Source organism: Triticum dicoccoides, chromosome 7B (genome assembly GCF_002162155.2).
Source record: "Triticum dicoccoides isolate Atlit2015 ecotype Zavitan chromosome 7B, WEW_v2.0, whole genome shotgun sequence".
In the NCBI taxonomy this organism is placed as follows: domain Eukaryota; kingdom Viridiplantae; phylum Streptophyta; class Magnoliopsida; order Poales; family Poaceae; genus Triticum; species Triticum dicoccoides.
In genome coordinates, this window is record NC_041393.1 from 429,486,812 (window position 1) to 429,511,197 (window position 24,386).

Here is a 24,386-nt window from a genome sequence, read left to right on the forward strand (position 1 = left end):
TCATCACCTAACAAGTCATCTTCATCACTATTGAAATCAACATACTCGGGGTGTGTTACCTTTGGGCCTTTAGCCATGAAGCATCTTCCAAGTCCTTCATTTGGTGAATCAAATATGTCGTAGGAGTTGGTTGACACAAGTGCTAGACCGACAACACCTTCATCTTGAGTATATTCGGAGTCGGAGTGATAGCTTCTCTCAGAGTGATTGTCGGAGTTAGAGCCGGATACCCATTCACCAACATGAGCTTGATGTCTTCATTTTGTGTAGCTCCTTGATGACTTGTCCTTCCTTTCAGAATCCTTGCTTCTCCGAGATGTTCTTCATTCATAACAATCATCTCTACTCCTCCTCTCTCTTGGTGGTGATTCTTCTCTTCTACTTTTCCTCTTAGGTGATTCTTCTCTTCTTTTGTAGGGTGCCGTACACTCATTGGAATAGTGTCCGGGTCTTCCACAATTATAGCAATTACGCTCTCGACTAGAAGATCTTTTGTCATTGTAGGACCTTGACTTGGAGCTTTTCTCTTTGCTTCTACTCTTGTAGAACTTGTTGAAGTTCTTCACCATTAAGCTCAATTCATCATTGAAGGTTTGTTTCTCACTTGATGATGTGGGGGATTCACATGAGTCTTTGTAAGCACCACTTGACTTGTTGTGAAGTTCCTCCTTATCCTTGAGTGACATCTCATGAGCAACAATTCTTCCAATGACTTCCGTTGGCTTGAGATCTTTGTAATTTGGCATAATTTGTATCAATGTGCACACTGTCAGGACCCCGACTCAATGCCACATCGATCTAGCATGTAACACCTTATATCACTTTGCAGCCTCACGCACGGTATTCCCACGGGTGTCGCATTACCTTTGCCCGGGACCGTTTGCGCCTTTTGGCACACGTATATGATAGTGTCGCTAGCATCCATATGATAAGGAGCCCGGGCTGACATGGCTAGTCATAAACCCAAAGTGGCACAGACTTACAGGGACAGGCATCCATGACCCAGCATCGAACGTGTTAGTCATCAGCGAGTGAATCCGGGCTGTAGCACTGGGCTAGCAGGACTCCGGTAAACCGGGCTGTAGCGGGCTAACAGGACTCCGGTATTCATCGCGTGACATTTCCCCGAAGGGACAGACACAAGAACGAATAAGGACACATGCCGGCCAGCCTAAGTGTTCCGGAGCAGTAGCAAGCTACCATGGCTCAGTGGAAGCACTAGGAGACATTTCCCTGTAAGAGAGGCTACTAAGAACAAACAACTAGATAGTCAGATCCCACACATACCAAGCATTTCAAAAACATACACACAATATGCTCGATATGTGCAAACACAACATGGCATCACAACATGACTCTACAACTCAAGTATTTTATTCAATAGGCTCCGAGGAGTGAGATATTATAAACATGGGTCTCTCGACCCAGCATTCAGAGCATACAAGTCAAAGTACAAGCGGAAGCTTAACATGTCTGAGTACAGACATCTACAAATGAAAAAGGCTAAGAAGTCTGACTATCTACTAGATCCTGCCGAGGGCACAAGATCGTAGTTGAGGTAACAAGCTAAACGTCGAAGTCCACGCGGAACTACTAGTGAGACAGAAGTCTCTCTGCAAAAAAACACAAAATAGGCAAACGTGAGTACAAATGTACCCAGCAAGACTTACATCAGAACTAACTACATATGCATCATTATCAACAGAGGGGATGGTGGGGTTTAACTGCAGCAAGCCAGCTTTGACTCGGTGGCTATCCTAAACTACGACTGCAAGTAACTCTTTTGAGGTGGCGCACACGAGTCCACATATTCACCACATCAATACACCACTATGGATCTGCTCCCGTCTCCCTACGAGAACGCCATCCATAGCACTCACGCTTATCTTGCGTATTTTAGAGTATCCACTTTCACTTGTCTATGAACTGTTATAGGCAACCCAGAAGTCCTTTACCGTGGACACGGCTATTCGAATAGATGATGTTAACCCTGCAGGGGTGTACTTCTTCATACATGTTTCCACCACTTAGCGTCTGCACACGACATGTGCTCGGCAGACTTCAAGCGAAAGCCGACATGGGTGTAGACCATGACCTACCTAAACACTCAAGTCTCTAGTCCAGGTTTATCGCCTATTCAGGTTCCATCCGCAGGGAGTCCGGCCGAGGTTTCCACATACGGCCCCAAACGATGTGAATAGGGTTCCGAGACACCTAACGGGTGCCCGGTGTACCCGGCCACGTACCTACCGCATCACAGCCCACCCCACGGTCAGCGCTGTCAACGGCATCTAGTAGGCTACAAACACCAGAAACTACTTGCAACTCCTGGACAGAGGACAAGGGTAATTAAGAAGTCGAGCGGGGTCATATTTCAGGGCCCAATGTATGGTAGTAGCTAAATCATGGATCACAAACACAGAACTCAGTTCCTGAGGACGGCTTCAATGAGACAACCCACCATGTACTCCTACATGGCCTCTCACCGATACCTTTACCAAATCGTGTTCACACACTTAGCTCACACCCAGTAGGACATGTTCACACACCTCTGATTCATCCCGGATGAATCAGACCTGACACAACTCTAAGCAATAGCAAGCATGAAAAACAAGCATGAATGAGTAGGCAAATCAGGGCTCAAACAACTCCTACTCATGCTAGTGGGTTCCATCTATTTACTGTGGCAATGACAGGTCATGCAGAGGATAAAGGGGTTCAGCTACCGCAGCAAGTAGCATATGAATCGTTGTTGTCCTAATGCAGTAAAAGAGAGCAGGAGCGAGAGAGTAGGATTGTATCGGAATGAACAAGGGGGTTTTGCTTGCCTGGCACTTCTGAAGATAGTATAGCTCTTCATTGGTGTCATTGATCACATCGTCGGAACCACGTTTATCGAGAGGGGACAAACACCGGCAAACAAGGAAGAAACACGATCAATGCAATGCACAATATGATGCATGATCATGACATGGTAATATGCTGTGATTGGAGCTAATGCATCTAGCAGTAGGTTAAATGGAGTTGGTTTGAATCCAAGATTCAAATTCAAACTCCACATGTGGTTATTTAAATGCCATTCATACCATTTGTCCTAAACAGTAGTCATAAGTTGTTCTAACATGCATGAAACCAGTACAGATGGATAGATTGGATTTTCTGATCATTTTTCATATATAACTTATTTCATTTGGAGTTACGGTTGAATTTCTATGATTTTTAGAAGTTTAGGACATTTTCTGAAAATAATAAATCATTTAGATTTATTTAAAATCAAGAAAAGGGTTTATTTCGTCAGCACTGCGTCAGGGTGACGTCAGAGGTCAACGGGACGTCCAGGTTAAACTGACTAGTGGGTCCCGTGTGTCAGCAATTAATTAAACTAACTAATTTTAGTTAAACTAATCTGGTTAGTTAGCAGGGGGCCGCTTGTCATTGACTTAGGGGAGTCAACTTGGGCCCACCCAGTCAACGTCAACGGTCAAACCCGCCGGTCAGCGGGTCAAAGCCTGCCGGCGTTTAGCCGCCGGCGAGGCCAGACGCGGCGGCGTGCTGCGGGATTTGCCCACAGGGCTCCATTTGCTACGCGGAGAGCAGCTACGGGCAGCTATTGCTCGCCCGCATCCAGCCGTGGTGATGGCTTGGCCGGGAAGTGGCCGGAGCATCGTCGGCGACGAGTTTGGTGTAGGCCGAAGCTCGGGCACGCTCGTGCGCGTGGCTGCAGTGGCCTAGGCGGTGTGGCGCTAGCACCTACAGCCTCTACGCGGCGCGTGGCGTGTGACGGGCACAAGCCCATGACCAAATGGTCACCGGAGCAGCGCCGGCGACGTGGTCAGGCGGCAGCGCGTTTGGGCACAAGAGACGCGGCGTTTACGGTATTCTAGGGGCGAAACAGAATGCACGGGGAGGTTCAGCAGCTCACAGAGAAGCCGCGGGGATGGTCAGCGTGCTCGGGGAAGGCCCGGTGCGGTCGGAACGGCGACGGCGATCTGGGGCGGCCCGAGGTTGAAGACGATGGCGGCGGGGATGATGCAGGGGCTCCGGCGTCGTGCGGCTTGGCTAGTCGACGTAGTCGACGACGACGAACCGTCCGGACACGGTGAGAGGGCGCGGGGACGGCGTTGGACGCGGCTGCGGCGAGCGGCGAAGACGGTGACGTTTCGGGCGACGTTGGGGAGGGCGAGGGAGAGGAGCCAGAGGGGAGGGCGAGTGTCTGCGAGGTCAGGGAGAGAGAGAGGGTTCATCCCACGTTGACAGCTCGACGAGGGGAGCGGCAAGGCGGCGGGCAGCTGCGTTGCACGCATGCTGTGCTCACCGTCGAGAAGCTGCTTGCCTGCCTGGCCAAGCCAAGCAGCTCACTGGAGCGGTGGCTGGGCTGGGCCGGCAGGTGGGTCACCAGGTGGGCTGGAAGGCCAGGTAAGTGGCCCAGGTAGGCTCTCTCTCTCTCTCTCTTTTCTAAATTGTTTTCTGTTTTCTATTTTTCTGTAACTTCTGGGCTTTATTAAAAATGTCAGGGCATTACCAAAAATAATGAAACTAATCATGACTACTGTTTGGAATATATCCAACAGTAAACATTTTAGTTTATGATTATTTGACCATTTAAAATATTTAATAGCATTTTAATGCCCAAATGCAAATACTATAAGATTTAATTGAGAACCCAAATGAGTCATGGAAAAAATGTGCAACACCCCTGGTTATGTCTCCAGCATTTCCAGAAATGATGAACATTTTTTAAAGCCATTTGGACTCATTGAAAATATTTTAGTTGAACCTAGTTGAATTCATTTGGTGCTAGGGTTTAGTCAATCCCCATTTCAAGTTGAAGTAAAATTTAAACATGATGCAACAACCAGGACTAGCCCACAAGCAAAGCTAAAGCTAGGGCTGTGACAGCTCACCCCACTAAACAAGAATCTCGTCCCGAGATTCAAGACGTGAGGTAAGAAGACAAAGGGGACACTAAGTATCACAAACTTCATGATCCAACTGTCTTCTCGAGGGTGTTGATCTGTTGACTCAATCGATCTTGACGTCTTTGCTTGCGAGGTCTTCATCCAACACGATAACAACAGAAGGAGACTCTCCAGAAAACGATCTCCTCGAAGATCGAGTATTCAAGATCAACTCATGGAGTGAGAGGTAAGAACATCTCTCGAGCTGAGATACGAAGCATTCATCCAAAGGGATGGAGTGGAACAGATGTCGAAGGTTCACTAGGTAGACAACAATCCCACACTTAAGAGGGTGGTGAACGGTTGTCAACGTAGCGAAGATTTGAGTTGCCATGATACCATATCGAGACACTTCAGGGAAGGTGACTCGTAGAATATCCCCTTAAGTGGCAAAAAGAATTACCTTTGATTCAGAGATCATTGAAACTCTTTATACCAGCCTAAGGCAAATCACAATCGATCATTTGAAGGAGTCCGAAAGAATGGCATTCTTGGGCCAGAATGGATGATGTGGACTACCTTGTTGAAGACAACGCAACGGATGTTTTTTGGTTATCATCGAAAATGGATGGAACCCATGGTGGAATGGCACAATGGTGATGCAAGCTGGGAGCAAAATGCAAATGCCGGAAATGATTCTAGTAACTGGGGAGGAACTCAACAGTAGGAAATAATTCCACTGTTGGAGTGGTTATAACACAACCGAAGAAAACTAGGAGCAATCCCAATTAGTGTCGATGATAACACCTAGTGCTTGTGAGTGCTCTCAAGAACTTGAGCATTCCTATAATCATCAAGGTTTTACCAACATCTGTGTCAAGGGTGCTGACAATACAACATACTACCATGATGAATAGTGATGGACGATGCAGATGCAAAGGAAGATAACACTTTCTTAGATTCACCTTAGCGAGGCCAAGGGGACAAAATCTGGATGATCGACCGAGAGACATTTAGCACTCCGCTTCTAATGTTCTCCTTGATGTGCTAGCGTAACCCATTCATTTAGATGGTTTGGTACCCAGAATATCAAGTAAAAGGTCGGACTTCGGAAACACAAAAATTATAAGGCACAACTAGGGAGTAAATCCTACGAAGTCCTTATGGGGAGGTGGCCAACTTCTTCAATCAAGATACTACAATAATAGGTCTTCGGGCGGGGTGTGTTGGCCGAAGCTCGGGCCAGCTCGTGCGCGTGGCTGCAGTGGCCTAGGCGGTGTGGCGCTAGCACCTACAGCCTCTACGCGGCGCGTGGCGTGTGACGGGCACAAGCCCATGACCAAATGGTCACCGGAGCAGCGCCGGCGACGTGGTCAGGCGGCAGCGCGTTCGGGCACAAGAGACGCGGCGTTTACGGTATTCTAGGGGCGAAACAGAATGCACGGGGAGGTTCAGCAGCTCACAGAGAAGCCGCGGGGATGGTCAGCATGCTCGGGGAAGGCCCGGTGCGGTCGGAACGGCAACGGCGATCTGGGGCGGCCCGAGGTTGAAGACGATGGTGGCGGGGATGATGCAGGGGCTCCGGCATCGTGCGGCTTGGCTAGTCGACGTAGTCGACGACGACGAACAGTCCGGACACGGTGAGAGGGCGCGGGGAAGGCGTTGGACGCGGCTGTGGCGAGCGGCAAAGACGGTGACGTTTCGGGCGACATTGGGGAGGGCGAGGGAGAGGAGCCAGAGGGGAGGGCGAGTGTCTGCGAGGTCGGGGAGAGAGAGAGGGTTCGTCCCACGTTGACAGCTCGACGAGGGGAGCGGCAAGGCGGCGGGCAGCTGCGTGGCACGCATGCTGTGATCACCGTCGAGAAGCTGCTTGCCTGCCTGGCCAAGCCAAGCAGCTCATTGGAGCGGTGGCTGGGCTGGGCCGGTAGGTGGGCCACCAGGTGGGCTGGAAGGCCAGGTAAGTGGCCCAGGTAGGCTCTCTCTCTCTCTCCCTTTTCTAAATTGTTTTCTGTTTTCTATTTTTCTGTAACTTCTGGGCTTTATTAAAAATGTCAGGGCATTACCAAAAATAATGAAACTAATCATGACTACTGTTTGGAATATATCCAACAGTAAACATTTTAGTTTATGATTATTTGAGCATTTAAAATATTTAATAGCATTTTAATGCCCAAATGCAAATACTGTAACGACCAAAATCTCGAAGGATTTGAGTCTCTGTGCTTACCGTGCTAGTCCCTGGATCGAACTCGCTAGCACACACAGTATATACCAGAATAGCAAGTGCATCATTTATTACATCGTATGATCTAGAATATATAAAATAAAACAATCTGCATAGCACTTGGCTAGCTTTATTCAATCAAACAACGTAAAGTAGCAGAAAATAACGATGAGTCCCATCATAGCCCACTAGCGATGCTGAGTGCAGACTCGCGACCCTAACGGTACCTTACTCGTCGTCTGAATATCCTGCAACATGAGATGTTGCAGCCATATAGGTCAATACTTTGAATGTATTGGCAAGTTACACAGGAGTAATAATATAGCAGACCTACATGTATATGCATAGTACAACAAAGGAAGGCTTGAGGGTTTATTTTTGCATAAAGCTGATTTTATCCTAATAACTACCTAATAGTCAAATTTTTATTTAGTTCCTTATTACTACAATTAAATACACAAGGTTGAGTTGGCAAAATCAACTCCAACCTACCCTTTATTAAGTTGCCCACAAATATTATTAAGTGTCACATCTGTCAAGATCATCCAACAACTGTAATGGCATAGTGGCTCAAATTTACCCATAACCGGGGGCACGGCTAATCATGATTAGTTTTAATACTCTGCAGAGTTTTGTACGCTTTACCCACTGGACCCAATCCGAAGATTGAGACGAAGTCTTTCAGAAGCAGTCCCCTAGTCCCAACAGGAGGCCCATCCCAACTATTATATCTACATCTGCTGGCACATCTGGGTAAGGGTTCCACAACTGATCAACTAAGCCAGAGCCCATATAGCCAGTGGCCGCACATGGAAGCTACTAGTCACTAAGTCTGTCTGATCTTTTTGAACTTGGGCGGCCGTCCACTTACATTCAGAGGGTAAAAACCATGATGTTCTTGAAACCACCCTTCAATACCAATTCCGCCCAGAGGTGAATTAAGTCCTCAATTACTACTCAATTTGATTATATTTATAATCCTCACATAATCTCAATATATACACGAACCACCCCCGTCTACAAAGCATAGCAAACTACAACTACCACGATTTGCAAAAGACGAGAAGATAGCTCAACATCATATTGCAAAATAATATAGTATTCCTATACATGCATAAATTCATAGTGTGATATAACTACATGCATAGAAAACAATAGGTAAAGGATGATCAACATGTAACTTGCCTTGGTTCTGGTTCAGAAAGTCACACTCCTGACAATAGTTTGCCTCGCACTCCGGACAATCTACACGTTTCACACAATTCAGCAAATCAATCACCGAAACACGAATAGGACCAAAATAAAAACCAACAGCAAGAAAAACCATTTTAAAACACAACAACAGCAGCATAACAGCACCTAAATTGTACTACGGTCACAATGCAAAAAGAATCACTCGAATCCGATAAACGGTTTGAGAGATACGGCCTCCGGAAGGTTTATTTCAAATTCAAACGAATTCAAATTTGAAAAGTGCAAACATGTGCAAACTTGGTACTCTGATAAAGTGCTGATTTTTGTGAGATCATAGGAAAAAGAATTACCTAATTTGGGTATACAGAATAAAAGCTATAGCTATTTGAAGTTTTGAGTGAAAAAACTGGAAAAAACAAAAACAGCAACAGAAATCGCCTGGTCCTGTGCGGCACTCTAGCTGCGCCTATAGCAGTATGCCACGTGGCAGTTTGTGATTGGCCAAAGGAGTTCCCCGTGCGTTCGTGCTCACCAGAACAGAGGAAGGGCGGCGGCGGTCTCGGGCGTTGGCGGTGGCGCTCCTCCGGCGATGCTCCGGCGAAGTTGAGGGGGTGGACGGGTGCGGCGTTGAGTGGCGGAGGCGGTGGTGGTGTTCGACGACGGCGAGGACCTCCTCTGCAGCTGCGGTGGCGGGGTGAACGTGGCGTGCTCCGGCGGTGGCAGACGTCGGTGGCGGCGGTGTTCGGCTGTGTCTCAGGCGACAAAACGACGTCAAAACAGTGAAGAGATGAGCGGATGGTCGAGGAGAGTAAACGGGGTGGTCCGAGGCGTCCTTACGGCGGCGGGAACGACTGGCGAACGGCGGCGGCGGCGGAGCTCCACGGCGAGATGCGTTTCGCCCTCGCTCGAGCGTGCGGCAACGAGGAAGAACGAGGAGTGGATGCGGGGTCGCCCTGGGTCTTCTGCTTGCACACGGCGACTCGGGAGCGCTCGAGGTGGACCAGGGACGCGGGGTAAACCGGCTCGGCCTCGGCGTGCGCGCGGCGCGGCTGCGTCCGGCTCGGGGTGGAAGATGGGTGCGGGGCCCGCTGGTCAGTGGCTGGGGCGAGGGGTCGATCGGGCGCGGGTCGGGTGCGAGCGTGCGGGCGTACCGCTTCGCTAGGTTTAGCGGGCTGCGGGCGGTGGGGTTTGGTGGGCCGCAGCGGTGCGGGGGACTGGGCCGCGCAGTGCGGGGTTAGGTGGGCCGCGGCGTCGGCTGGCTGGCTGGGTAGCTGGCTGGCCAGCTGTTTTTTTTAGAACACAAAACTACAGAAACACAAATAACTAAAATAAAATAACCACAATAAAAACTAAACAAAAATATAGAGACACACTGTAAAATATTTACTACTAATATAAACTACATGAACAATAGTTCCTCACCTAATGCAATTTTAGAAATTCATTTTGATGCAATAGGACACTCAAACAGCAATAAAACAATCAAATAAAATATTTTTAAGATTGCAAAAATTACCAGAACATATCACATGAACTGTAAATAATATTCTGCACATTATGAACATTTTTAAAATAGGGGAGAAGTCATGTTATCTCCACTCCAAATAAATTGCCTTTTGTTGCATAATGATTTGAATATTCTGAAAAAGCAAATAATGCAATAAAATTATGATATGCATATGAATGATCTATTAACATCCTAATTTAGGAAAATACTACTTCGCTATCGGTCACCCAGGAGTATTTAGCCTTGCAAGGTGGTCCTTGCTGATTCACACGGGATTCCACGTGCCCCATGCTACTCGGGTTAGAGCGTAAGCTAGTGATGCTTTCAGCTACTGGACTTTAGCCATCTAGGGTGCGGCACTCAACCGCTTCGCCTAGCAGCACAACGCTTGTATTGCTCTCCCACAACCCCGTTTTCACGGTTTAGGCTGCTCCCATTTCGCTCGCCGCTACTACGGGAATTGCTTTTGCTTTCTTTTCCTCTGGCTACTAAGATGTTTCAGTTCGCCAGGTTGTCTCTTGCCTGCTCATGGATTCAGCAGGCAGTTTAAAAGGCCCACTGGCGATGCTGAGTGCAGACTCGCGACCCTAACGGTACCTTACTCGTCGTCTGAATATCCTGCAACATGAGACGTTGCAGCCATATAGGTCAATATTTTGAATGTATTGGCAAGTTACACAGGAGTAATAATATAGCAGACCTACATGTATATGCATAGTACAACAAAGGAAGGCTTGAGGGTTTATTTTTGCATAAAGCTGATTTTATCCTACTATATACCTAATAGTCAAATTTTTATTTAGTTCCTTATTACTACAATTAAATACACAAGGTTGAGTTGGCAAAATCAACTCCAACCTACCCTTTATTAAGTTGCCCACAAATATTATTAAGTGTCACATCTGTCAAGATCATCCAACAACTGTAATGGCATAGTGGCTCAAATTTACCCATAACCGGGGGCACGGCTAATCATGATTAGTTTTAATACTCTGCAGAGTTTTGTACGCTTTACCCACTGGACCCAATCCGAAGATTGAGACGAAGTCTTTCAGAAGCAGTCCCCTAGTCCCAACAGGAGGCCCATCCCAACTATTATATCTACATCCGCTGGCACATTCGGGTAAGGGTTCCACAACTGATCAACTAAGCCAGAGCCCATATAGCCAGTGGCCGCACATGGAAGATACTAGTCACTAAGTCTGTCTGATCTTTTTGAACCTGGGCGGCCGTCCACTTACATTCAGAGGGTAAAAACCATGATGTTCTTGAAACCACCCTTCAATACCAATTCCGCCCAGAGGTGAATTAAGTCCTCAATTACTACTCAATTTGATTATATTTATAATCCTCACATAATCTCAATGTATACAGGAACCACCCCCGTCTACAAAGCATAGCAAACTACAACTACCACGATTTGCAAAAGACGGGAAGATAGCTCAACATCATATAGCAAAATAATATAGTATTCCTATACATGCATAAATTCATAGTGTGATATAACTACATGCATAGAAAACAATAGGTAAAGGATGATCAACATGTAACTTGCCTTGGTTCTGGTTCAGAAAGTCACACTCCTGACAATAGTTTGCCTCGCACTCCGGACAATCTACACGTTTCACACAATTCAGCAAATCAATCACCGAAACACGAATAGGACCAAAATAAAAACCAACAGCAATAAAAACCATTTTAAAACACAACAACAGCAGCATAACAACACCTAACTTGTACTACGGTCACAATGCAAAAAGAATCACTCGAATCCGATAAACGGTTTGAGAGATACGGCCTCCGGAAGGTTTATTTCAAATTCAAACGAATTCAAATTTGAAAAGTGCAAACATGTGCAAACTTGGTACTGTAATAAAGTGCTGATTTTTGTGAGATCATAGGAAAAAGAATTACCTAATTTGGGTATACAGAATAAAAGCTATAGCTATTTGAAGTTTTGAGTGAAAAACTGGAAAAAACAAAAACAGCAACAGAGATCGCCTGGTCCTGTGCGGCACTGTAGCTGCGCCTATAGCAGTATGCCACGTGGCAGTTTGTGATTGGCCAAAGGAGTTCCTTGTGCGTTCGTGCTCACCAGAACAGAGGAAGGGCGGCGGCGGTCTCGGGCATCGGCGGTGGCGCTCCTCCGGCGATGCTCCGGCGAAGTTGAGGGGGTGGACGGGTGCGGCGTTGAGTGGCGGAGGCGGTGGTGGTGTTCGACGACGGCGAGGACCTCCTCTGCGGCTACGGTGGCGGGGTGAACGTGGCGTGCTCCGGCGGTGGCAGACGTCGGTGGCGGCGGTGTTCAGCAGCGTCTCAGGCGACAAAACGACGTCAAAACAGTGAAGAGATGAGCGGATGGTCGAGGAGAGTAAACGGGGTGGTCCGAGGCGTCCTTACGGCGGCGGGAACGACTGGCGAACGGCGGCGGCGGCGGAGCTCCGCGGCGAGATGCGTTTCGCCCTCGCTCGAGCGTGCGGCAACGAGGAAGAACGAGGAGTGGATGCGGGGTCGCCCTGGGTCTTCTGCTTGCACACGGCAACTCGGGAGCGCTCGAGGTGGACCAGGGACGCGGGGTAAACCGGCTCGGCCTCGGCGTGCGCGCGGCGTGGCTGCGTCCGGCTCGGGGTGGAAGATGGGTGCGGGGCCCGCTGTCAGTGGCTGGGGCGAGGGGTGGATCGGGCGCGGGCCGGGTGCGAGCGTGCGGGCGTACCGCTTCGCTAGGTTTAGCGGGCTGCGGGCGGTGGGGTTTGGTGGGCCGCAGCGGTGCGGGGGACTGGGCCGCGCAGTGCGGGGTTAGGTGGGCCGCGGCGTCGGCTGGCTGGCTGGGTAGCTGGCTGGCCGGCTATTTTTTTTAGAACACAAAACTACAGAAACACAAATAACTAAAATAAAATAACCACAATAAAAACTAAACAAAAATATAGAGACACACTGTAAAATATTTACTACTAATATAAACTACATGAACAATAGTTCCTCACCTAATGCAATTTTAGAAATTCATTTTGATGCAATAGGACACTCAAACAACAATAAAACAATCAAATAAAATATTTTTAAGATTGCAAAAATTACCAGAACATATCACATGAACTGTAAATAATATTCTGCACATTATGAACATTTTTAAAATAGGGGAGAGGTCATGTTATCTCCACTCCAAATAAATTGCCTTTTGTTGCATAATGATTTGAATATTCTGAAAAAGCAAATAATGCAATAAAATTATGATATGCATATGAATGATCTATTAACATCCTAATTTAGAAAAATTGGGATGTTACAAACCTACCCCCCTTAAGATGAATCTCGCCCTCGAGATTCGGGTTGGCTAGAGAATAGATGTGGGTGATCCTGCTTGAGATCTTCCTCTCGTTCCCAGGTAGCTTCCTCCTCTGTATGATGATCCCACTGAACCTTGCATAACTTGATTGTCTTGGTGCGAGTAACTCTCTCTGCTGTCTCCAGAATCTTAACAGGCTTCTCCTCATATGTCAAATCACTCTCCAACTGAATTGCCTCAAGTGGCACTGTGTCCCTCAATGGAACATCCATCATCTCTGCATGACACTTCTTCAACTGAGATACATGAAACACATCGTGAACTCCTGACAAGGATTCTGGCAACTCCAACTGATAAGCTACCTCTCCTCTACGCTCCAAGATCGTGTAAGGCCCCACAAAACGTGGTGCTAACTTACCCTTAATTCCAAACCTCTTAATTCCACGAAGTGGTGAAACTCTAAGATACGCACGGTCTCCTACCTCATATGTCACCTCCTTACGTTTTGCATCTGCATAACTCTTCTGTCTGGACTGTGCTATCTTCAGCCTGTCACGAATCAACTTGACCTTCTCCTCAGCATCTCTGATCAAGTCTGGCCCAAAGAACTGACGCTCTCCAACCTCATCCCACATTAACGGTGTCCTGCACTTTCTGCCATACAATACCTCAAATGGTGCCATCTTCAGACTAGCCTGGTAACTGTTATTATATGAGAACTCTGCATAAGGTAAATTATCATCCCAACTGGACCCGTAGTCCAAAGCACAAGCTCTCAACATATCCTCCAAAATCTGATTTACCCTCTCTGTCTGCCCATCTGTCTGTGGATGGAAAGCTGTACTGAACTCCAGCCTGGTGCCCAAGGATTCATGCAACTGGCGCCAAAACTTAGATGTGAACTGAGTACCTCTATCAGACACTACCTTCCTTGGAACTCCATGTAGACAAACAATTTTAGACATATAAATCTTTGCTAGCTGAGCACTGGTATAAGTAGTCTTTACCGGGATGAAGTGAGCAACTTTAGTCAAACGATCAATAACTACCCAAATAGAATCATAACCTGACCGAGTCTTGGGTAGACCTGTAATAAAATCCATACCAATCTCATCCCACTTCCAATCAGGTATAGGCAATGGCTGTAACAAACCTGCTGGTCTCTAATGTTCTGCTTTAACTCTCTGGCACACATCACATGTTGCAATATATCCAGCAATTTCCCTCTTCAGGCTAGGCCACCAAAACCTTTCCCTCAAATCCAAATACATCTTAGTATTACCTGGGTGAATAGAATAAGGTGAATCATGCGCCTCCTGAAGAATCAACTTCCTGATGTCTGCATCCTGAGGTACACAAATACGCTTCTCAAACCATATGGCCCCATGTTCATCCTCATGGAAACCTTCTGCTTTACCTTTAACCATGTTCTCTTTTATCTCAGCAATCTCCTTATCACCCTTTTGAGCTTCTCTAATCATGTCAAGCAAAGTAGGCTTTACCTCAAGTGTTGCCAAATATCCCTTCGGAACCATCTCCAACCCGAGATTCCTGAATTGTTCACATAACTCGGGTGGCATATTATCAATATTAATTGCATTAGCATGGCTCCTACGACTCAATGCATCAGCAACAACATTAGCCTTACCAGGATGATACTGCACATTCAAATCATAATCCTTAATAAGCTCCAACCATCTCCTCTGCCTGAGGTTCAAATCCTTCTGAGTAAAAATATACTTCAAGCTCTTATGATCAGTAAATATATCACAACGATTACCAATAAGGTATGGCCTCCAAGTTTTCAATGCATGCACAACTGAGGCTAACTCCAAATCATGGGTAGGATAATTATGCTCATGATTCTGAAGCTGACGTGAAGCATATGAAACAACTTTACCTTCCTGCATCAAAACACTCCCAAGTCCTTGACGAGAAGCATCACAATATACCTAGAAGTCGTTATGTATATCTGGCAGTGTTAAGACCAGTGCTGTAACCAAACGCTGCTTCAATTCCTGAAAGCTGGCTTCACATTCATCAGTCCAAACAAACTTCTTCTCCTTCTTCAACAATTCAGTCATAGGCTTTGCAATCTTGGAAAAGTTTTCAATAAACCTCCTATAATAACCTGCAAGGCCCAAAAAGCTGTGAATCTCCCCAACTGTCGTGGGTGTCTCCCACTCTGTAACTGCAGCAACCTTAGATGGATCAACTGCAACTCCATTACCTGACACAACATGTCCAAGGAAAGCTACCTCATCCAGCCAAAACTCACATTTGCTGAACTTGGCATACAACTGATGTTCCCTCAATTTCTCCAATTCCAAACGCAGATGCACCTCATGCTCTTGCTTATTCTTGGAGAACACCAATATATCATCAATGAAAACAACCACAAATTTATCCAAGAACTCCATAAACACCTTGTTCATCATATTCATGAAGTATGCAGGAGCGTTAGTCAGTCCAAATGACATAACGGTATATTCATACAACCCATACCTCGTGGTGAAAGCAGTCTTTGGAATATCTTGCTCGCGAATCTTCAATTGATGATAACCAGAACGGAGATCAATCTTAGAAAACACAGTAGCTCCCTCCAACTGGTCAAATAGATCATTTATCATAGGCAAAGGATACTTATTCTTAATGGTTACCTCATTCAGAGAACGATAATCAACACACATCCTCAAGGTTCCATCCTTCTTCTCCACAAACAAAATTGGAGCTCCCCAAGGTGATGAACTTGGGCGAATAAATCCTTGTGCCTGCAATTCTCTTATCTGCTTCTTCAATTCCTCCAACTCTTGAGGAGGCATTCTATACGGTCTCCTTGCAATAGGTCCAGTGCCTGGTATTAAATCAATAAGAAACTCAATATCCCTATCTGGTGGCATACCTGGCAACTCCTCTGGAAACACATCTGGATAATCCCTCACAACTGGCACCTCTTCCAGGCTACCCCCCTTAAGAGAGTTCACCTGCACCTGATTACGCTTATACTTACACACATATTTGATCCTCTTCCCTCCTGGTGCACTGAGAGTAATAGATCGACTGGCACAATCAATACGACCTTTATATAACTGCAACCAATCCATACCCAAAATAATATCCAGACCTTGTGACTTCAATATAATCAAATCCGTAGGAAACTCATGCTTCCCAATAGACAAAGTCAACTGATGACAACCAACACCTGCTATCATCTCAGCTCCTGGGGAGCTCACTCTAATAGGCATACTAAGGGTTTTTGTTGGCAAGAATAGATGAGTCATAGATACAATAGGGCCAAAAACTATGTATATATAAATATATTCTACCCATATGCATAATATGATCAAGCCAACAAACACAACAACGAATAACACCAACACACAAACAACAAACAACAAACAATAATATGATAATATTATATATATATATATAGTCGAATAATTTCGACAAGATATAAATTAACAAACAAACTACCAATCAAGCAACAATCTAGTATCTTCATACCACAAAAGTGGGCATAATCAGATACGCTAACACGATAGCGTTGCAATATAAAACAAGCATGAATGGTGGTCTCAGCACTAGTTCCTACTTAACTGGCAACATACTTGAGGGGCTTAACTAATAAACAGTAAGAAGTATAACTAGTTGATAAATAATTTTCACTCCTATGGCTTTTATAATCCATTTTCTAGGGTCACGTCCTACAGTCAACACACTACTCTGATACCATCTGTAACGACCAAAATCTCGAAGGATTTGAGTCTCTGTGCTTACCGTGCTAGTCCCTGGATCGAACTCGCTAGCACACACAGTATATACCAGAATAGCAAGTGCATCATTTATTACATCGTATGATCCAGAATATATAAAATAAAACAATCTGCATAGCACTTGGCTAGCTTTATTCAATCAAACAGCGGAAAGTAGCAGAAAATAACGATGAGTCCCATCATAGCCCACTGGCGATGCTGAGTGCAGACTCGCGACCCTAACGGTACCTTACTCGTCATCTGAATATCCTGCAACATGAGACGTTGCAGCCATATAGGTCAATACTTTGAATGTATTGGCAAGTTACACAGGAGTAATAATATAGCAGACCTACATGTATATGCATAGTACAACAAAGGAAGGCTTGAGGGTTTATTTTTGCATAAAGCTGATTTTATCCTAATAAATACCTAATAGTCAAATTTTTATTTAGTTCCTTATTACTACAATTAAATACACAAGGTTGAGTTGGCAAAATCAACTCCAACCTACCCTTTATTAAGTTGCCCACAAATATTATTAAGTGTCACATCTGTCAAGATCATCCAACAACTGTAATGGCATAGTGGCTCAAATTTACCCATAACCGGGGGCACGGCTAATCATGATTAGTTTTAATACTCTGCAGAGTTTTGTACGCTTTACCCACTGGACCCAATCCGAAGATTAAGATGAAGTCTTTCAGAAGCAGTCCCCTAGTCCCAACAGGAGGCCCATCCCAACTATTATATCTACATCTGCTGGCACATCCGAGTAAGGGTTCCACAACTGATCAACTAAGCCAGAGCCCATATAGCCAGTGGCCGCACATGGAAGCTACTAGTCACTAAGTCTGTCTGATCTTTTTGAACCTGGGCGGCCGTCCACTTACATTCAGAGGGTAAAAACCATGATGTTCTTGAAACCACCCTTCAATACCAATTCCGCCCAGAGGTGAATTAAGTCCTCAATTACTACTCAATTTGATTATATTTATAATCCTCACATAATCTCAATATATACACGAACCACCCCCGTCTACAAAGCATAGCAAACTACAACTACCACGATTTGCAAAAGACGGGAAGATAGCTCAACATCATATAGCAAAATAATATAGTATTCCTATACATGCATAAATTCATAGTTTGATATAACTACATGCATAGAAAACAATAGGTAAAGGATGATCAACATGTAACTTGCCTTGGTTCTGGTTCAGAAAGTCACACTCCTGACAATAGTTTGCCTCGCACTCCGGACAATCTACACGTTTCACACAATTCAACAAATCAATCACCAAAACACGAATAGGACCAAAATAAAAACCAACAGAAAGAAAAACCATTTTAAAACACAACAACAGCAGCATAACAGCACCTAAATTGTACTACGGTCACAATGCAAAAAGAATCACTCGAATCCGATAAACGGTTTGAGAGATACGGCCTCCGGAAGGTTTATTTCAAATTCAAACGAATTCAAATTTGAAAAGTGCAAACATGTGCAAACTTGGTACTCTGATAAAGTGCTGATTTTTGTGAGATCATAGGAAAAAGAATTACCTAATTTGGGTATACAGAATAAAAGCTATAGCTATTTGAAGTTTTGAGTGAAAAACTGGAAAAAACAAAAACAGCAACAGAAATCGCCTGGTCCTGTGCGGCACTGTAGCTGCGCCTATAGCAGTATGCCATGTGGTCGTTTGTGATTGGCCAAAGGTGTTCCCTGTGCGTTCGTGCTCACCAGAACAGAGGAAGGGCGGCGGCGGTCTCGGGCGTCGGTGGTGGCGCTCCTCCGGCGATGCTCCGGCGAAGTTGAGGGGGTGGACGGGTGCGGCGTTGAGTGGCGGAGGCGGTGGTGGTGTTCGACGACAGCGAGGACCTCCTCTGCGGCTGCGGTGGCGGGGTGAACGTGGCGTGCTCCGGCGGTGGCAGACGTCGGTGGCGGCAGTGTTCGGCTGCGTCTCAGGCGACAAAACAACGTCAAAACAGTGAAGAGATGAGCGGATGGTCGAGGGGAGTAAACGGGGTGGTCCGAGGCGTCCTTACGGCGGCGGGAACGACTGGCGAACGGCGGCGGCGGCGGAGCTCCGCGGCGAGATGCGTTTCGCCCTCGCTCGAGCGTGCGGCAACGAGGAAGAACGAGGAGTGGATGCGGGGTCGCCCTGGGTCTTCTGCTTGCACACGACGACTCGGGAGCGCTCGAGGTGGACCAGGGACGCGGGGTAAACCGGCTCGGCCTCGGCGTGCGCGCGGCGCGGCTGCGTCCGGCTCGGGGTGGAAGATGGGTGCGGGGCCCGCTGGTCAGTGGCTGGGGCGAGGGGTCGATCGGGCGCGGGTCGGGTGCGAGTGTGCGGGCGTACCGCTTCGCTAGGTTTAGCGGGCTGCGGGCAGTGGGGTTTGGTGGGCCGCAGCGGTGCGGGGGACTGGGCCGTGCAGTGCGGGGTTAGGTGGGCCGCGGCGTCGGCTGGCTGGCTGGGTAGCTGGCTAGCCGGCTGTTTTTTTTAGAACACAAAACTACAGAAACACAAATAACTAAAATAAAATAACCACAATAAAAACTAAACAAAAATATAGAGACACACTGTAAAATATTTACTACTAATATAAACTACATGAACAATAGTTCCTCACCTAATGCAATTTTAGAAATTCATTTTGATGCAATAGGACACTCAAACAGCAATAAAACAATCAAATAAAATATTTTTAAGATTGCAAAAATTACCAGAACATATCACATGAACTGTAAATAATATTCTGCACATTATGAACATTTTTAAAATAGGGGAGAAGTCATGTTATCTCCACTCCAAATAAATTGCCTTTTGTTGCATAATGATTTGAATATTCTGAAAAAGCAAATAATGCAATAAAATTATGATATGCATATGAATGATCTATTAACATCCTAATTTAGGAAAATTGGGATGTTACAAATACTATAAGATTTAATTGAGAACCCAAATGAGTCATGGAAAAAATGTGCAACACTCCTGGTTATGTCTCCAGCATTTCCAGAAATGATGAACATTTTTTAAAGCCATTTGGACTCATTGAAAATATTTTAGTTGAACCTAGTTGAATTCATTTGGTGCTAGGGTTTAGTCAATCCCCATTTCAAGTTGAAGTAAAATTTAAACATGATGCAACAACCAGGACTAGCCCACAAGCAAAGCTAAAGCTAGGGCTGTGACAGCTCACCCCCACTAAACAAGAATCTCGTCCCGAGATTCAAGACGTGAGGTAAGAAGACAAAGGGGACACTAAGTATCACAAACTTCATGATCCAACTGTCTTCTCAAGGGTGTTGATCTGTTGACTCAATCGATCTTGACGTCTTTGCTTGCGAGGTCTTCATCCAACACGATAACAACAGAAGGAGACTCTCCAGAAAACGATCTCCTCGAAGATCGAGTATTCAAGATCAACTCATGGAGTGAGAGGTAAGAACATCTCTCGAGCTGAGATACGAAGCATTCATCCAAAGGGATGGAGTGGAACAGATGTCGAAGGTTCACTAGGTAGACAACAATCCCACACTTAAGAGGGTGGTGAACGGTTGTCAACGTAGCGAAGATTTGAGTTGCCATGATACCATATCGAGACACTTCAGGGAAGGTGACTCGTAGAATATCCCCTTAAGTGGCAAAAAGAATTACCTTTGATTCAGAGATCATTGAAACTCTTTATACCAGCCTAAGGCAAATCACAATCGATCATTTGAAGGAGTCCGAAAGAATGGCATTCTTGGGCCAGAATGGATGATGTGGACTACCTTGTTGAAGACAATGCAACGGATGATTTTTGGTTATCATCGAAAATGGATGGAACCCATGGTGGAATGGCACAATGGTGATGCAAGCTGGGAGCAAAATGCAAATGCCAGAAATGATTCTAGTAACTGGGGAGGAACTCAATAGTAGGAAATAATTCCACTGTTGGAGTGGTTATAACACAACCGAAGAAAACTAGGAGCAATCCCAATTAGTGTCGATGATAACACCTAGTGCTTGCGAGTGCTCTCAAGAACTTGAGCATTCCTATAATCATCAAGGTTTTACCAACATCCATGTCAAGGGTGCTGACAATACAACATACTACCATGATGAATAGTGATGGACGATGCAGATGCAAAGGAAGATAACACTTTCTTAGATTTCACCTTAGCGAGGCCAAGGGGACAAAATCTGGATGATCGACCGAGAGACATTTAGCACTCCGCTTCTAATGTTCTCCTTGATGTTCTAGCGTAACCCATTCATTTAGATGGTTTGGTACCCAGAACATCAAGTAAAAGGTCGGACTTCGGAAACACAAAAATCATAAGGCACAACTAGGGAGTAAATCCTACGAAGTCCTTATGGGGAGGTGGCCAACTTCTTCAATCAAGATACTACAATAATAGGTCTTCGGGCGGGGTGTGTTGGCCACGACATCCACTTTACCGGTTATCGCGAGACCAATATTATAGTTCTTGGGAAATGTTCCAACCATCATATCTGCCTGAGATTTAGATCTGGTTGGTGTCAGAATAATCCAGACTCATTGGTCTGGAAAGAAAAATGAAAGTTTGCAACACAAATCGACGAGATGACGTTGCGAGATTCTCGGAGAATGAACTACGGTAGTTAGCTCCAAAACATGAGCTAGTTCTGCTACAAACATGTGAACACGTTGTCCAAGACAAGCGTGACCACGTGGTAGTCTTATAATAAAATACTACCAAGTTCAGGTTGGGAAACCATCATCGAGGATAACGAAGTCCTAACACAAGTCATGATTCTTAAGAAGGAACTTCTTCTCCTTGAACAAATCAATCAGTGGCTTGGTGTGCTAGGAAACACATATAGAATGGAGGCGGCCAACCTATCAAACCATAGAGCACTTCGCACATGTGTGACTAACTTGGGATGATTCCAAGGAAGCAAAAACAATCTTTCTCAAACTCACGACGGCAACTTACATCAAATGCACATGAGCTGGAGAAAGTCACTTCTTACATCCGAACATATGCTTCATGATCTAACATGAACAAATGCTTTTAAAAGTTTCCAACACTAGCTTAATGTTCAACAAAATTATGGAGAAGACAAGGATGTTGTCGATGGGCTCAACAACAATTCATCCAGATTCCCATGGAGATGGAATTCCATAACTATGTGAACAAGGTGATAGTATTGGTCAGACCCAAAGATGTAATGGTGTATGCTTGAGGGATCAACCACGAGTAAGACAACATTACGAACATCGTTGGTTCTGATTTGACTTGACGATAGCCCATACTCAAATCAAAGTTTTGACAAGGCAATAGATCCAACAACTGATCACGAGGACCAATCGATGGAGATATCATCTTTCTTCAACACACACACACACACACACACAAGAAGATATCCCTTAACATGAACTAAGTCAGACAAGCTATTATCTTCCAACTCTCCAAGTTGTTGTCTAGCTCAACCAACTAGCTCAGGGATATCCAACACAGATTCTTGGAGAAGGAGTGATTTATAAGAAAACCAACTTGATCATGAACTCAACATAGCGGCCAGGTGACAACCCGGTAATACTTCTGAGAAGATATTCGGAACATCATGAACCACCAATATGTTACTAAGCTCGAGAACAATCTTGCTTTCCAGATCAAGACGATATGATCAAATAAGCAAGGGATTAAATAATCCTAACTCATTGATCGAAGAGTGCACCAGAAATAAGGACTAGGTAGCACAATCTATCTTAGAATTGATAGAGGCGGAGGTGTCCCGATCTTTCAATGAGATGATAACTATCGATTTGGTGAAGATGACTTTGACGATCCGACTACAAACGTGCACGACGTTGCGCCTTAGCAATCGCTAAACCAACTCCGAGAGGTTATTGACCACGCCGAAACACAATCAACCTGACCACGAAGGTCTATTCCTGCAAGCAATCGAAGAACAAGCAAGAATATGATAAAAGCAATCTGAATATTGCGAGTATATATGAAGTATTGATAAAGGTGGGGATCCGTAAGTGGTCTTGGTCTGGTCGTTGGACACAAACGAAGTACACGAAGTTGCAATTGCTAACTTTTAACTAAACAAATCCCAAGGAAAAAGCTAGTAGATGGATCTACTTATATAGGAGCAAGGGGTGGCGGCCAAGGAGGTGGGAGGACGTCCCAAGGCAGCCTAAAACTAACCCTAGGTCGTACAAGGCCAATGGGCCCAAGTGGGGGTGACGTAACACCTTTGGACTTGTAGTTTGACTCGGATTCTGGTGCAGCGTCAGATTGTTTCGTCCATAACTAACCGCTCCGGACGGATTTTAAGGTGATTCCAATTGTGCTGAAAAGAGCATGAAATCTACTTTCCAACAAAAAAAGAATCACCCAATTCGGAGTCCGTATGAAAAAGTTGTTGATGTTTTGAGTCAGGTATGTCTGTGCAGTCCGAATCTGAGTCGAGAACGTGAGAGACTTGGACTCTATCTTCTCTTGGGTCAAAAGTGACGTGAGAGAACTTTTTGAACAGAAAATAAACATCTCTTTCTTCCTTATCTTCATATGTGGATTGTACAAATGTCCCATACACCTGCAATTAGACAAAACGCAAAAGTGTGTGAAGTATTTTTGTTCTGGATAATATAAATAGATTATTGAATAGTTTGCACTAGAAATCCCCTGACAAATATGCATGTATGCAATATTTTTGGTCATATCCAAGGTAGTCATGTCCTCATCAAGAATGATGATTCAATAACCAACACGTTAAGAATGAGTTTATTGTCCATTTACTGCCAAGCAACGAGTTGCTCGGAGTATTGATTTCACACATCACAATTCACTTGTCGACATTCCGGTTACAACAACACAAGGACCGAGGAATGAATGATGATGGCGAGGAGTATCACTACATCAAGAATTCATAAGGGATGGTGCAATTCTCATGATAATCCTGACATAAAGGGGGTAATACTCCAGGGTAGAACAGAGCAAAAGCTGGATTGGCATTTGATCTGCAGAACACGACTACTTGGACCACTCCAAGAAATGGATGAGGTGCTGGAGTTTGTTTCTCCTAGTCATTCCGGAATAGAATGGCTTGATGAACCACAAGAATAATAGGCATCTATAACATGAATGCACAACTAGTCCTGACTACCACTTGCTAGACGGAGGTCAGGATACAACTAAAGAGGGACAACTCAAAGGAACATATAATTTTCTGAGTTGTGGATGCATAGATTAGTATGTCGAGCGAAGCTCAACATTTCTTCCGGATAACCCATGCGGAAAGGTAGAACTGGCAGAGACGCAATATAGAATGGAGTACTCCTCAAGAGCACCCTGGTTGTGATCTTTTGGCTCAAAAGAACTTCTGCCATAAGCAGTTCATGGTAGTTGGAAGAACGAAATACCACAGACCTCGAGGACTATCGCAAAGTTACTAATATCCTAAAGGAACTAGCAAACACTATCAACATGAGGTAAGTAGGGTGAATCTCGGGTTCAAGAACCCAGGAATAGAATACC